Raw genomic sequence first — 16,692 nt, 5'->3', positions numbered from 1 at the left:
GAGTAGCCTGGTCTCAGGGCAGTTTCACACAAAAATCACACAGGTACATGATACAAGTAAACAAATACCAATAAGAATTGCCCGGGAGCTGGCACATACAATTTGCAATGCAAGTGAATGGCTGTATGTGGCAATACTTGTAGGTGCACTAAGGTCATTGTTGACACTGGACACATTCATTAGCTCCCTAAGAAGAAGCATGAAAGGAAAAAAGCCCAAAGAGACATCCAATTTCTAACATATATTATTCTTTAAGGGTCACCTATTATTTTCCTAATTCTATTTAAAAAAAATGTAGAAATTTTTGTTTTGGAAATTGTTTTGGAGATTTCACACCAATCCATAGCAAGAGCCCTAGCAACTAAAACCTCAACCCTGATGAAGGTGGATTTCTTGCTCCCGGAAACGCATCGGATATAATTTCTCTACAAGTTGTGACTTCAGTGTGATGAATACATTTATATGGACTTCTGAATGGATTATTTGGTGCTTGGTATCTTCTGCCCACATATAATTTCAAGAAGCCATGTCCTTAGTTAAACATTGTGTATTTCTTTGACCACAGATGAGTATGGCAAGCACATAATGTACTTCGTTGCTAAGATTTTTTTTTTTTATCTCCTGCTATCATCCTGCTGCAGAACAGTAAAAGCACAATCCTTCCAATATACACACGTCTCTTTATTGATTCTTACCATCAGAATAGTTAGCTATAAAGTCTATATTAAGCAACAATTTGAAAAGTGCAAGTGTGGTTGAGATGATCTACAAAATGTATGTACGAGTATTCATTTTCATCTTGCCTTAGTCATGCACAAACCAAACAATTGTAAATGACCATAAAAAAGTCAGAAAAAGTTTTGCCTTTAGTTCAACTCTAATCCTTTTTTTGAAACAAATAACAGCCATTGGCTGAAGCAATCCAATATGGCCAGGTAATCAACATAATGGCCAATTAAGAACAGCCAGCCAGGCATGCTTTGTAGTTCCTTGAAGTAAAAGGATCGTTCCCTAATTTGGAAAAAAACTGTCTACTATACAATGATCATGTCATTTCCACAGAAAGTCATTTCCATAGAATGTCATTTCCATAGCTGTCCTTAGACATTCGAAGAAAGTCAGATCCGGAAACGTTATTTAGCAACCTGAAGATATCTTTTGGCCTACCTTTGGCATATCACCGTTAGCAGCGGCATGCTCAGTGCGCCATAGACAGCGGTGCCTGTCTTTTTGCAAATATCTCCTAATATTTCTTGGACCTACAGGTAAGCCTTAATCTAGGCTTACCTGTAGGCCAAAGTGGTCTGTAAGGGTTTACAACCCCTTTAAGATTTCTAAGAGCACAGTGGCCTCCATAATCCTTAAATGGAAGTCATTTGGAATGACCAGAACCCTTCCTAGAGCTGGCCGTCTGGGCAAACTGAGCTATCAGGGGAGAAGAGCCTTGGTGAGAGAGGTAAAGAAGAACCCAAAGATCACTGTGGCTGAGCTCCAGAAATAAAGTCGGGAGATGGGAGAAAGTTGTAGAAAGTCAACCATCACTACAGCCCTCTACCAGTTGGGGCTTTATGGCACAGTGGCCCGACGGAAGCCTCTCCTCAGTGCAAGACACATGAAAGTCCGCATGGAGTTTGCTAAAAAACACCTGAAGGACTCCAAGATGGTGAGAAATAAGATTCTTTGGTCTGATGAGACCAAGATAGAACTTTTTGGCCTTAATTCTAAGTGGTATGTGTGGAGAAAACCAGGCACTGCTCATCACCTGTCCAATACAGTCCCAACAGTGAAGCATGGTGGTGGCAGCATCATGCTGTGGGGGTGTTTTTCAGCTGCAGGGACAGGACGACTGGTTGCAATTGAGGGAAAGATGAATGCGGCCAAGTACAGGGATATCCTGGATAAAAACCTTCTCCAGAGTGCTCAGGACCTCAGACTGGGCCGAAGCTTTACCTTCCAACAAGACAATGACCCTAAGCACACAGCTAAAATAACGGAGTGGCTTCACAACTGTGACTGTTCTTGAATGGCCCAGCCAGAGCCCTGACTTAAACCCAATTGAGCATCTTTGGAGAGACCTAACAATGGCTGTCCATCAACGTTTACATCCAACCTGACAGAACTGGAGAGGATCTGCAAGGAGGAATGGCAGAGGATCCCCAAATCCAGGTGTGAAAAACTTGTTGCATCTTTCCCAAAAAGACTCATGGCTGTATTAGATCAAAAGGGTGCTTCTACTAAATACTGAGCAAAGGGTCTGAATACTTAGGACCATGTGATATTTCAGTTTTTCTTTTTTAATAAATCTGCAAAAATGTCAACAATTCTGTGTTTTTCTGTCAATATGGGGTGCTGTGTATACATTAATGAGGAAAAAAATGAACTTAAATGATTTTAGCAAATGGCTGCAATATAACAAAGAGTGAAAAATTTAAGGGGGTCTGAATACTTTCCATCCCCACTGTAAGTATTAACCCCTAAAAGCAAACATTTATTATATTGCAGCTTACCACTTCTTAAACGTGATGGCTGCATTAGCCTTTTTAGGCTTTCTTTCTTCTATTTTCATCTGGTGATCCAACCAGTAAGTCTGTTGTTTTTCAACAGAAAAGCTTTCCCATAGTTACAGAGAAGAGATAGACCAACTAACACTGACAGTGGTGCTTACAATGATCATACTTTATTTATTTATGTAAAAACTTTATCCCAAAAGGAAAAAAAATATTAATTCGCTATTGTCACACAACTGGGTTAGCTCAGGGTGCAGTGCTCTGCGCTTCAAGACCACCCTTTTTTGAAGCCTATTAGAGCCTCTGGCTCTAATCATGTGCTTAAAAAAAAATTCATTTGTCCGGTGTCCCGGATGTAGATTAGGGGGCCAGACGCATATATGGGGGGCGCCCCTTAAGGACAGGCAGCCGCTGCTCAATCCTAGTATTTGGATGAACTCTGACTGTTCATGTGGGTCAAGCTGCTACCTTAGTGTTGTCAACAGCAACCAGTTAAGCCAGCCATAGATGGTTCGAAGCTCGTCCAGTTTAGCAGGAACCAGACAAGATTCGAAACATGTATAGGCAGGCTGAATGTACCCAAGTAGATTGGTCGATCAACTTGGGTACAACCAGCCTGTCAGATTCTACATGCAATTATTGCAGGCAGCTGTTATAGCCACTAGCAATAATAATTGTGTTCGGCTCCCCCCACTGGGAGAAGACAATGGGGGTTATTTACTAAAGGAAACTCCACTTTGCACTGCAAGTGCACTTGAAAGTGCACTGAAAGTGCTCTTGGAAGTGCAGTCGCTGTAGATCTGAGGGGGACATGCAAGGAAAATAAAAAACAGCATTTTAGCTTGCACATGATTGGATGATAAAATCAGCAGAGCTTCCACTCATTTCAGATCTACCCCTTTGATTCAGAGCGACTGCACTTCCAAATTCACTTTCAGTGCACTTTCAAGTGCACTTGCAGTGCAAAGTGGATTTGGCTTTCGTAAATAAACCCCAATGGCTCCATGGGAGGCATTCCCCGTCATCACTGTCTGTGTTGATGGGGAATAGAGCGATTTCTTTCCTGCAACCTGTCTATAGCCGGCCTTAGCTTCTCTCTTTATTCCTTCAATTCAGTATTGGAAAGTGAATGGACAAAGCTGATTGCAATCAGTGGTGTCGCTATGGGGGTGAGGGGGGTGCACACCCGCCAGAAGGGCGCCACCAGGTGGCGGACTGACCATTTGGCCACTCAGGCACTGCCCAAGGGCCTGCGGCCACTAGGGGGCCCCAATGAGAGGCTGCTGGTTCCTTTATCTTTGATTTTCATACACGTGTCCCACAATGTGTTCCAGCATTGTGCCTTTGTCAGTAATGTGTTTATATTCCTCCCATCTTCCCGCTCTGTGCCTAGATTCTGCACACTGGTATACTGGCCACAGTCGATCCCGTCCCTGTCCTTGCCTACCTCGTCCTCATAGCTGGGCGCACACTGTGCCCAGTCTGTGGGTGCTGCTGGCTAGAATGCCCTTGGTTGAGAATCTGGGGGGGGGGGGCTTCACTCCCAATCTCCTCTGTCACCCCACTTCTGTTCTGCACCGTCTTCTACATGCATCGCATCGGATCACAGATGAGTAAGTCTAGGAAACTGTACTCACCACAGTGCTGGACGGGGACACACAAGTTCACTTGCACTGCATCTGTATTGGGGGCAAAGGGGGGGGGGTAGTTCTACTACTGAGGGGCCTGTACTGTACTGGGGGAAGGGGGGTTTATTACTCAGGGGTCTGTACTGGGGGGGAGGGGGGGGTTCTACTACTGCTCAGTGCCCTACTGCCTATCCTGCTGTCACTCACCCTATCACAGTGCTCTGTTCTGTTGCTGCAAACATGGTGGTCTTTACTTGGGGAAAGGGGGGGGTTCTACTACTGAGGGGTCTGTACTGGGGGAAAGGGGGGGTTCTACTACTGAGCGGTCTGTACTGGGGGAAAGGGAAGGTTCTACTACTGAGGGGTCTGTACTGGGGGAAAGGGGGGGTTCTACTACTGAGTGGTCTGTACTGGGGGAAAGGGGGGGTTCTACTACTGAGGGGGCTGTACTGGGGGAAAGGGGGGGTTCTACTACTGAGGGGGCTGTACTGGGGGAAAGGGGGGTTCTACGACTGAGTGGTCTGTACTGGGGGAAAGGGAAGGTTCTACTACTGAGGGGGCTGTACTGGGGGAAAGGGGGGGTTCTACTACTGAGGGGGCTGTACTGGGGGAAAGGGGGGGTTCTACTACTGAGGGGGCTGTACTGGGGGAAAAGGGGGGTTCTACTACTGAGGGGGCTGTACTGGGGGAAAGGGGGGTTCTACTACTGAGGGGGCTGTACTGGGGGAAAGGGGGGTTCTACTACTGAGGGGTCTGTACTGGGGGAAAGGGGGGTGCAACTACTGAGGGGGCTGTACTGGGGGAAAGGGGGGTTCTACTACTGAGGGGGCTGTACTGGGGGAAAGGGGGGGTTCTACTACTGAGGGGGCTGTACTGGGGGAAAGGGGGGGTTCTACTACTGAGGGGGCTGTACTGGGGGAAAGGGGGGTTCTACTACTGAGGGGGCTGTACTGGGGGAAAGGGGGGTTCTACTACTAAGGGGTCTGTACTGGGGGAAAGGGAAGGTTCTACTACTGAGGAGGCTGTACTGGGGGATAGGGGGGGTTCTACTACTGAGGGGGCTGTACTGGGGGAAAGGGGGGTTCTACTACTGAGGGGTCTGTACTGGGGGAAAGGGGGGGATTCTACTACTGAGGGGGCTGTACTGGGGGAAAGGGGGGTTCTACTACTGAGGGGTCTGTACTGGGGGAAAGGGGGGGATTCTACTACTGAGGGGTCTGTACTGGGGGAAAGGGGGGGGTTCTACTACTGAGGGGGCTGTACTGGGGGGAAGGGGGGGTTCTAATACTGAGGGGTTTGTATTGGGGGGAAGGGGGGTTCTACTACTGAGGGGTCTGTACTGGGGGAAGGGGGGGTTCTACTACTGAGGGATCTGTACTGGGGGGTTCTACTACTGAGGATTCTGTACTGGAGGAAAGGGTTGGTTCTACTACTGCTCAGTGCCCTACTGCCTATCTTGCTGTCACTCTGCAGCAGCAGGACAGAGCACTATGGCAGGCTAACATGGGGGGGGGTCTGTACTAGGGGAAAGGGAGGGGGTTTCTACTACTGAGGGGTCGGTACTGGGGAAAGGGGGGGTTCTACTACTGAGGAGTCTGTACTGGGGGAAAAGGAGGGGGTTCTTCTACTGCTCAGTGCCCTACTGCCTATCCTGCTGTCACTCTGCAGGGGCAGAACAGAGCAATGTGTCAGGCTAACAGGAGTGGGTGGGTGTAAAACACACCATGTTTTACTGCACAAGGTGACACCAACCCTAGTGACGCCACTGATTGCAATGGGGGAAAGGGGGGGTTCTACTAGTGAGGGTTTTTTTTACTGGGGGGATGGGGGGTTCTACTACTGAGGAGTCCGTACTGGGGGAAATGTCTTGATAAACTTCTGAAACATTTACATAAGAGTTTGGCAATGTATTACTTTCTGCTCTTTTATTTAAACCAATGTTTAAATTAGGTTTAATGTCTTCTTGAACTGTACATTGTACTTAGTGATAAGGGCTGTTCCCTCTAGCCTTAATGATCATGAATATTCATATAAAATAGGAAAATCACACAGTAGTAGCCAAGTCATTAAATGGAATTTGTCTAGATACGTGTTGTTGTGTGGACGTGACCTATGCCATTTAATCATTTACATCCCTTTCACGGAGGGCTTTGATGAAAAAAGTCTAGGCTCCATGAGTAAGGCCGTAAAGGAAAATATTACACAGCAATGTGCTATCTTCACTTGTACAGTGACACTCCCTGCTAAGCACTGATACATACCAGAACTGATATACACACAGGCATAGTTTGCTCAGCAGGCGAGATCCTGCACTTGCACAATAACCATTGTTTAAAAGGCTAGGGTGTCCAATTCAGTGAGAGCAACACATATCATTACTTTCTTTTATCTGTCATGTCACTTTAAAATGGTCAATGACAAACAACGTCTCTATAATTGATAACTTGAATAACCTGCAGTACAGCAGGTTAGAATGTAATGCCTTGCATACACACGGTCACACAAAAGTTCGCTGAACTTCCAACTATCAAGAATGAGGTGACGTTCAACACTACGACGAGCCAAGAAAATGAAGTTCAATGCTTCCGAGCATGTGTCGAATTGTTTCCGAGCATGCGTAGGAATTTTGCACATCAGAATTGCTACAGACTCGCATTTTCGAATAGGAACTTTTTCCGACCGAAAAATAGAGAACATGCTCTCAATCTTTTGCTGGCTGGAATTCTGCCAGCAAAAGTCCGATGGAGCATACACAAGGTCACATTTTCCGAAGGAAGAGCTCTCATCGGTTATTGCTGGCCGAATTTCCGATCGTGTGTACGTGGCATAACATTGATTTACACATCTAAATACATACCTTATAAAGACAAGGAGTGTCAGCATTATGTAACAAGCTTGCAATAGGAATCTGCACAGACAACCTCACCGCAGATAAGAATCCACTAGTTTTAAAGCTCAGGCCATACATGGTGTAAAAACTTTTCCTGCAACCACAGCTATAGCAGCCGTTAGCGAAACTCGTAAGAGAATCCGGCAGGCTGGTTGTACCCAAGTGGATCGATCAATCAACTTGGTACATTCAACCTGCTCATTAATGGTTCATGTCACGGTCAGTTCCTGCTGAACCAGCCGAGATTAGAACCGTGTATGGTCAGCCTAAGCGACGCTGGGTTCCAGGACTGGTTGAGGCAACTGCTGCCAGATATAACGAGAGCAGGGCTTAGTGCTTCTCCAACATTCAAGAGAAGCCTTGTATTATTTTCAAGGAATACAGGCCTTCTTCTGATTGGCTGAGGTGAAGACTGTGACATCAACCACCTGCCTCTCCACCTCGTCCAATCAGAGGAAGCCTTGTTTTTATTGACAAAAATACAAGGCTTCTCCTAAATGACAGAGAAGCTCTAAGTCCAACTCTGCTTATATACAGTAGCAGACAAAAAGTTTGCCCATACATCTGCTGGAACACAGCGATACTCACTGTATGTAGCTAATGCTACTACAGTTCATTACAGCACATGCCGCAGTCGCATCGTCTGTAATGGGGATAGTTTGTTTGTTTAATACCATTTGCACAGATACATTGACCTCTTATTTTCCCATCAAAACATCCTATTAGACCGGTGGAAATGAAACAAACAGCAAACAACGAATAAAATAAATGGCATAATAGCAATGTAAAAAAAAAACAGCATCTTATGAGCGGGCGGGGCAGCCTTATGCCCTGTACACACAATAGGATTTTCCAACAACAAATGTTGGATGTGAGCTTGTTGTCGGAAAATCCTATCGTGTGTACATGGCATAAGTATAATTTTGTTTGATCATTTTCATCCTGGGAATGTTCATTGATTTTCTAATGGTTAGTGGGGTCAAAATGAAGTTAATTTTTAACGAAAATTCGAAAGAGCAAGATTATAAATTTTTCTTGAACTACTGAATTATTAACAGGGAATGTGGGAAGGCCATTAATTTCAAAATCAAATATTTAAAGCACGTAAAATTTTGAAGTACTTTCGAAAGACATAAGTCAAGTCATCAAATGTACAGGAGGTCCCCGAGTTACGAACCTCCGACTTGGGAACGACTCCTACTTAGGAACGGGAGATGGCGAGACGTTCTGCGCATGCGCAGCCAATTTTCAGCGGTGGGCACATCGGAAAACGACGTCTACGCATGTGCGGTTACTTGACCGAACATCGGAAAACGATTTTTCCGCTGTTCTGCACATGCGCTTCCTACTTATGAACAAACCCGACTTAAGAACAAACCAGCAGTCCCTAACCCGTTCGTAACTCGGGGACTGCCTGTACTGGGAACTTTGTTACAAATGTTTGTACAAACTTTTCCATTAGCATTCATTCGAAAAAACTACTAGTGTATGGCCAACATAAATGTGCATAGAAAAGAAGAAAATTATGTTGTTTGCTACAATATTATATTTACCTATTACCTCCTTAGACCCCTTTCACACGGGCGCCTCGACTTGGCAGGATCCGCTTGCTCAGCGGGAGGATCGCTCCACTCATCCCCACTGAGCAGGCGGATGACAGGTCCAGCTCCGCTCATTATGCAGAGCGGACACAGACACAGTCCCGCTCTCCTCTATGGGTCTGTTTTCATCCGATCCTATCCGATCCACCAGACAGATGAAAAATAGGACCACCATCCGTCTGGATTTGGCAGGCAGGATCGGATAGCGGCGGATGTCAGCGGACATGTCACCATTAGGTGCACCTGAAAAACTGAAAGGTGGACCTGATTGGACAGCCCGTGTGAAAGGGGTCTTAGACATAAGGTTGAGCCTTCCTGTGGCCAAATCTACTTATTCCTCTATCTTTATCATGCATACTGTAAGCAGGTATCAACAGGAAATGCTAAATAAATAATAATTCAATCAATGATAATTAGCAACACAATACTTCTTAAAGTAGAAGTCCATCTTAAAACTAAAATCCCTGCAACTGTAGACATCCATGATCTAACACTAACCTATCTAGCCCTGTAAAGAAAAAATCAGTATGACATCACTCCCCATTCATTTCATAGCCGTCGTCGGCTGTGTGCTCTGCAGAGCTTCCGCTGCTGGAGATCGGGTCGGATCGGCTTCAAAAAGGTATGTATACTGATTTCTTCTTTACAGAGCTAGATAGGTTAGTGTTAGATCGTGGATGTCTATAGATGCAGGGTTTTTAGTGATATGCCGCGTACACACGGTCGGACTTTTCGTCTACAAAAGTCCGACAGCCTGTCCGACAGACTTCCTGCGGACTTTCGGCGGACTTGCAGCAGACTTTCTAACGAACGGACTTGCCTACACACGACCACACAAAAGTCCGACGGATTCGTACGTGATGACGTACACCGGACTAAAATAAGGAAGTTCATAGCCAGTAGCCAATAGCTGCCCTAGCATGGGTTTTTGTCCGTCGGACTAGCACACAGACGAGCGGATTTCGGGGTCCGTCGTAGTTACGACGTAAAGATTTGAAGCATGTTTCAAATCTAAAGTCCGTCGGATTTGAGGCTGAAAAAGTCTGCTGAAAGTCCGGAGAAGCCCACACACGATCGGATTACCAGCCAGCTTTAGTCCGTCGGCGTCCGTTGGACTTTTGTAGACGAAAAGTCCGACCGTGTGTACGCGGCATTAGACTTCTACTTTAACAAGGGAAGTATCTACTTGATTTGGAATTACAGTGGTATATTTATTAAAGCGGAACCTCACCCAAAAGGGCAAGTTCCACTTGTTTGCAGCCTCCCAACACCCCCTCTCCCCTCCACTGCCACTTATTTGGGGGGGAGCAGGTTCCTGGTTTTGGCAAGTACCCACTCCCACTTCCAGTCAGATGCACCGCGGCGATCTAAGCTGGAAGTTTAGCCCCCCTCCTTCCCCTGCATCCTTCTGGGTCCCAGTAGACCGTGGGACTGTTCACAAAGGGCAGTGCGGCTTGCGCATGCGCAGTAGGAAACCGGCTGTGAAACCGCAAGGCTTCACTGCCTGGTTCCCTTACTTACAATGCCAGCGCCTGCACCCGAAGCCCGGAAGAAGAATCTGCTCAGGTGATGACATTGCTGGATCCCTGGAGAGGTAAGTGTCCTTCTATTAAAAGTCAGCAGCTACAGTATATTTATGGGGGGAGTATGAAGCATCTCTTTAACCACTTAAGGACCGTACTTATTTCTGACACTTGTTGTTTACAAGTTTTTTGCTAGAAAATTACTTAGAACCCCCAAACATATTATATATATATATATATATATATATTTCAGCAGACACCCCGGAGAATAAAATGGAGATCGCTTCAATACTTTATGTCACACCGTATTTGCGCAGCGTTCTTACAAACTACATTTTTGGGGGAAAAAATACACTTTTTTGAATTAAAAACATAAGAAGACAGTAAAGTTAGCCCAATTTTTTTCTATAATGTGAAAGATAATGTTACGCCGAGTAAACTGATACCTAACATGTCACGCTTCAAATTTTGCGCCCGCTCGTGGAATGGCGACAATCTTTGGCACTTAAAAATCTCCATAGGCGATGTTTAAACATTTCTACAGGTTACCAGTTTTGAGTTACAGAGGAGGTCTTGGGCTAGAATTATTGAGAGGAATATGGAAAGCGTAGTAATGCAAAACATCCAATCAGAAATTGCCTATTATTACCAAGACTTTAAGGAACTGATGAAAGGTGAAATCTGGTTGATTCCTGTATTTTTTTGCACATTACTGTACTTTGTACCCTTTTGTCCAATAAACACTTCTACAGTGAAATTATACATGAAGATTTATTGTTCCTGCTATAGTTAAAGCTAAACTCCAAGATAAAGAAATATTGTCTAAATATAAGAGACGTGTTTTCTTTCTTGAATCTTGCTGTGCTTTATGCATTTCTTCCAGATCTGTGCAATAATCCTAGGTGAAACTTTACCTCTGTGTAGGAGTTTCCTGTAATAAAGACCGGTCACTACTGCTCTCTCTTCTTGTAGAGAGTGACTGGTCTTGTCTCCGCCCCCTCCTCTAGTTTTCTTCAGGCAGCCTGTAGTGCAGGGATATGCAATAAGCGGACCTCCAGCTGTTGCAAAACTACAAGTCCCATCATGCCTCTGCCTCTGGGTGTCATGCTTGTGACTGTCAGAGTCTTGCTATGCCTCATGGGACTTGTAGTTCTGCAACAGCTGGAGGTCCGCTAATTGCATATACCTGCTATAGTGGGTGGACCTAATGGGTCACTTCCAGAGCTCTGCTCTCTGCACAGGCTAGGTAAAGCACAGTGATGATATCAACATTACTTTTAATATTATTACAAGGTAATATCTGGGTTTGCAACTAGATTTGGTGCACACAAAGTAGATTGATATCCTTTGTGACTATTGAGAAATATATTAAAAGCTTATATTTATTTTATTATATATGTATTTTAGAGTAATTATTTAATTAAAATAATAAACATGACATACTTACCTGCTCTGTGCAATGACATTGCACAGAACGGCCCTGATCCTCCTCTTTTGGAGTCCCCCCCCCACTGGCGCAATTGGCTGCTCCTCTTCTCTGTCTGCCCCCATAGCAAGCTGCTACGTGGGCTCAATTCCGAGCCAGGCTGTGTGCATTGATTGACACACACAGTGCGGCTCAGCCCCCCCTCCTCATAGCCAATGGCTCCTGCTGCTGCCTCAGTCTCTGTGAGTAGAGGTAGAGGAGAGCAGTGGCAGCTGGTGCTCAATTTTCTTGGGGGGGGGGGGGGGCGGCCCACGTCCCCCCCAGCCAGCCACCCCCCCCAGCCAGCCAGCCAACCAACCACCCCCACCCCGGCTTGCTCGCTTGATCGCCACTCCTCCCCCCGTCACTTAATTGCTGCATTGCTCACCCATCGCCCACCAGCCCCGCACTTATCCCATCCAGGTCCCAGCTTTGACGGCTTCCCCTCTGGGTCTCCTCCCGAGTCCCGGCCAATGATTGGCCGCGAGGAGAAACAGGAAGACATTAGCGAATATTAATTTGCTAATATCACACAACTGGATGGGCTCGTTTTGAAGCAAATTAGAGGCTCTAATCACGTGCTTCGAAAAAAAAAAACCCATTGGAATCCATGCACCTGGTGCCCTGCATGTAGATTAGGGGCCGGGCGCATGGATGAAGGGGTTGGCGCCCCTGCACCCTGCATGAGCGTCCACCACTGGAGGGCAGAGAAGAACTGCATCTGTGCACAGCGCTGGATCGATTGAGGTAAGTATTTAGGGACGTGAGCAGCAAAGAAAGCTGTCAACATTTTAGCTTTCAAACCAATGCATTTTTTCTTGCTTTTTGCAGAAACGCAGGACATTTTTTTAACATGGATTGGGTATTAAACCCAAACTCAAATGATTATTTCTTTACAGCTTACCAGTTCTTAAATGAGATTTCCTTTTTAGGCTTTCTTTCTTCTATTTCAATCTGTCGATCCAGCCAGTAAGTCTGTTGTTTTTAAACAGAACAAGCTCTCTTGCAAATGTATCAGTTAGGAGGTTGAGACAAACCATGTAGGGGTGCTTACAATGATCAGATTTTTTTTAATTTAAAACCTTTATCCCAAAACAAAAAATAAACTGTTTGCTGTACCTGCTTATAAAGTGTTAGCTGGAGTTTGGCTTCAATTTGTTAGTGTACCTAAATCTGCTAATACATCTAACACTCACCTCCCCCCAGACTAACAATGCTGCTGTCCGAAGCTGTCCCCTGTGCTCATTCATCCAGTGTAGGGGCACAGGAGGTGTGTTACTGGCCAAATCACAGGGGAAAACAGAAGGAAAAATGCCTCAAAAAAAGAAAACGAATGCAGCCACCACATCTAATGATCGGTAAGCTGCAATATATTACATTTTTGGTTTTAAAAATCCCAAATTCTGTATTGCCATTATTTGCACATCTATCCAGAATGAAGGCTGCACTTTGCGCTCCATAGCAGGACAGTGAAGCAGTGACGGGGATACGGTGTAGGTAATTCAGGTACAACAGGTGTGACAAGCCACATAGACACTCATTTTGTGTACCTGCTGTCACTCCAATGACAGATGACACATTCCAATAAACTGATTGCAGACAAGATTTATGGCCAGCATGCAGCATGTTTAGTATTTGTAATGCTGGGGATTTCTACAATCTAATCAAAGTGATATGTGATACAATTCTACACTGTCCTCCAGAAATATTGAGAAACAAACAAAGCTGGAAGTATACATCATCTAACTGAGATCAATAGCAAACATTTACAAGTTCCTTATCTATATTATGATACATATTAACTTCTCCTCTGCCTTAGCAGGATATAATGATTGCAGTTACTCCCTCGCCCTCCCCAGTAATCTAGAAGGAATGTTGCAGGGGAGGAAAGAACAGTGTAGTACTATAGGTAGATGGGTATGAATGGCAATGTTCACCTGACAGCTCACAGAAAACCTAAGAAAGTCATTTCATGTTTAGGAGTCACAGTGTACATGCCAGGCTGAGGAGGGTCCATAGGGCATAACACCATCTGTATGTATTTCTAGCTGGAATGCTTACACATGTGAACCCACTATGGTAGTAGTCAAGTAACTGAAGGTACGCCTTGCATTGCACTTACATTGGCAGTGCCATCCAATGCACCAAGCACATACACATTGCTATTGCCATCTGATGCACTCAGGTCAGACACATTGGCAGTGCCACCTGATGCACTTAGTGCACACACACTGATATTGGCACTGATGCACTCAGAGCACACACATTGACTGTGCCATCTGAATGTTGAGGGTACGCACATTGGTCTTGCCCTCTGATGCACTCAGAGCACACAAGTTAGCAGTGCCATTTAATACTCGCAGATCAGACACATTGGCAGTGCCATCCGATGCACTTGGTGCACACACATTGATACTACCATCTGATGCACTTAGAACACACATTGGCAGTGCCATCTGATGCACTTAGTGTACACACACTTTGATAATGTCATCTGATGGACTTAGAACACACACTGGCAGTGCCATCCCATGAACTTGGTGCACACACATTGATACTGCCATCTGATGCACATAAAACACACATTGATATCACCATCTGATGCACTTAGAACACACATTGATACTGTCATCTGATGCACTCAGAACACACACTGGCAGTGCCATCTGATGCACTTGGTACACACATATTGATACTGCCATCTGATGCACTTGGAACACACATTGGCAGTGCCATCTGATGCACTTAGAACACACATTGGCAGTGCCATCTGATCTGATGCTCTTAGAACACACATTGACAGAGCCATTTGATGCACTTAGAATACACACTGGCAGTGTCATCTGATGTACTTAGTGTACACACATCGATGCACTTAGGAGGCACATTGGCAGTGCCCTGTGATGGACTTAGAAGACACATTGGCAGTGCCCTGTGATGGACTTAGAAGACACACTGGCAGTGCCCTGTGATGGACTTAGAAGACACATTGGCAGTGCCCTGTGATGGACTTAGAAGACACACTGGCAGTGCCCTGTGATGGACTTAGAAGACACACTGGCAGTGCCCTGTGATGGACTTAGAAGACACACTGGCAGTGCCCTGTGATGGACTTAGAAGACACACTGGCAGTGCCCTGTGATGGACTTAGAAGACACATTGGCAGTGCCCTGTGATGGACTTAGAAGACACACTGGCAGTACCCCCTAAGTCTATGAGCCCCAGTAAAACTTTCCCCGTCCAGTATTGATGATGAGGGTGCACCCACCTGACAGAGGCTCTGGTGTGTGGGGCTGGCAGCAGGGTGGCTCTCCTGTCCCGGGTGTCGCGGTGTATACTGTGTCCTGCCTCTGTGTATACACAAGTCCTCATGATCCCTGCCCGACCCCTTTTTTCTCCTTGTGTCTTCACTCGGGGAGCGATCTCCTCCTCCGCCTCTCCTCCTCCTCCTCCTCTCCTCCTCCTCCTCCTCCTCCCAGACTGACATCACTGTCCTCTCCCTCCCACTCCATTCTCCATGCCTGACTCAGAGTCCTCCGCCGCCCATCCCAGGACACAGGGCCAGGTGTGATGATGACATTCCTCACTATCACTTATCAATGATGACTTCATGGGGTCTGTCGTGAGCACTTTCTATTCTCAGCAGCAAGTCAGCATCAGGTGACTGCAGGTGCATGGTGTCTGCTCAGTGTGTTGTCATCTATTAGATTGTAAGCTCTTATGAGCACAGCCCTCTTCACCTTCTTCTGTTTTATTGTACTATCTTGTAACTGTACCGTCTCCCTTTATATTGTAAAGTGTTGTTCCTGTGTATGTCCTGTATATCCACCTCCACTCACTTCACTTTAGTTTTACCCCCTTCATGTGACACTGCAACCAAACAAAATTTCTCTTTTCTCCCCATACAACTAAAGTTTTCTTTTGGTGGTACTTGATCACCTCTGGGCTTTTTATTTTTTATTATATAAACACAAACTTTTGAAAAAAAAAAAACATTGTTTTTACTTTCTGCTATAAAACATACCCCATAAAAAAAAAAAAAAATAAATAAAATCTCTTAATAAATTTTGGCCAAAATGTATTCTGCTACATGTCTTTGGTTAAAAAAAAAAAAAAAATCCCACTAAGTGTATATTGATTGGTTTGTGTGAAAGTTATAGCATCTGCAAACTATGGGATATTTAAAAAAAAAATATACTAGTAATGGCGATGATCAGCAACTTAAGAAAGAAATTGCCCCAGCGTGGACTTTATAGGCAGGTTAGGGCAGTGTGAGAAACGAATACAAGGTATAAAATATAACAAAGTTTATTTGTCATATAATATAAAAGTATTTTCCAAAAGGGGACAATAAAATACATAAGAGCATAGCATGATGATAAAATAACAAAACAAGCACCCAATTCGTAAAGGTGAGCTGGAGCACCGAGCCAGCCAGGATGGAATAATGGCCCAACAGGCTTCAATGTGTTCACATCAGAATGTATGTGCCTCCACTGTGGGGACACTCATATTTTTGTGTTGGGACCACGGATACCAGGGTGCCATGACGTGGCTCTGTGGCTCACACACGTGTTTGCAAATGCGTGCGGACTAAACCCCTGTTTTTAACGCATACTGTTAGACGGGTCAATTTGGTTGTCTGTGAGCTGGTTTGGTTTGGCTTTGGTTTTTTCCTGGGCATTCCCCAGACTTTGTTGTTCGATGTGTTCACAGTTGAACCCAAACCCAATGCGAACACAACGTGATCAGCGACTTATAACGGGACTGCAATAGTGCGGCTGGCAATCAGACACTAACCGGCCGTGGGGGGGGGGGACGAACTAACTGCCATTGACATCACCAGTGCCATTATTACAGTGATCAGTGCTAATAATATGCACTGTCACTGTACTGATGAAACTGGGAAGTAAGGGGTTAACATCTAGGGCGATCAATGGGTTAAGGGGCCTAACAAGTTTTCATGTTTGTACTGTGTGCTGCTTTTACTGGGGATCGAGTTGCTTTCATTCTCTGTTTATCAGGGAATGAACAAACAACGAGATCCCCGTCACTGAACACAGCTCTGTGTTGTTTGC

General features: G+C 45.3%; 1 protein-coding gene across 1 annotated transcript in view; it reads right to left on the bottom strand.

Moving 5' to 3' along the window:
* SGMS2 (sphingomyelin synthase 2) overlaps nucleotides 1-15,069 on the bottom strand; it is a 91,467-nt gene extending 76,398 nt beyond the window's left edge. Inside the window, exon 1 of the mRNA XM_073602051.1 lies at nucleotides 14,883-15,069. The gene's annotated coding sequence lies outside the window, so the exon portion shown is untranslated. The remainder of the gene's footprint in view (nucleotides 1-14,882) is intronic.
* Between the last annotated feature and the right edge of the window lie 1,623 nt (nucleotides 15,070-16,692).

The sequence above is a fragment of the Aquarana catesbeiana genome, linkage group LG01 (genome assembly GCF_042186555.1).
Source record: "Aquarana catesbeiana isolate 2022-GZ linkage group LG01, ASM4218655v1, whole genome shotgun sequence".
Lineage (NCBI taxonomy): Eukaryota > Metazoa > Chordata > Amphibia > Anura > Ranidae > Aquarana > Aquarana catesbeiana.
This window is presented reverse-complemented; position numbering and strand designations above follow the sequence as displayed.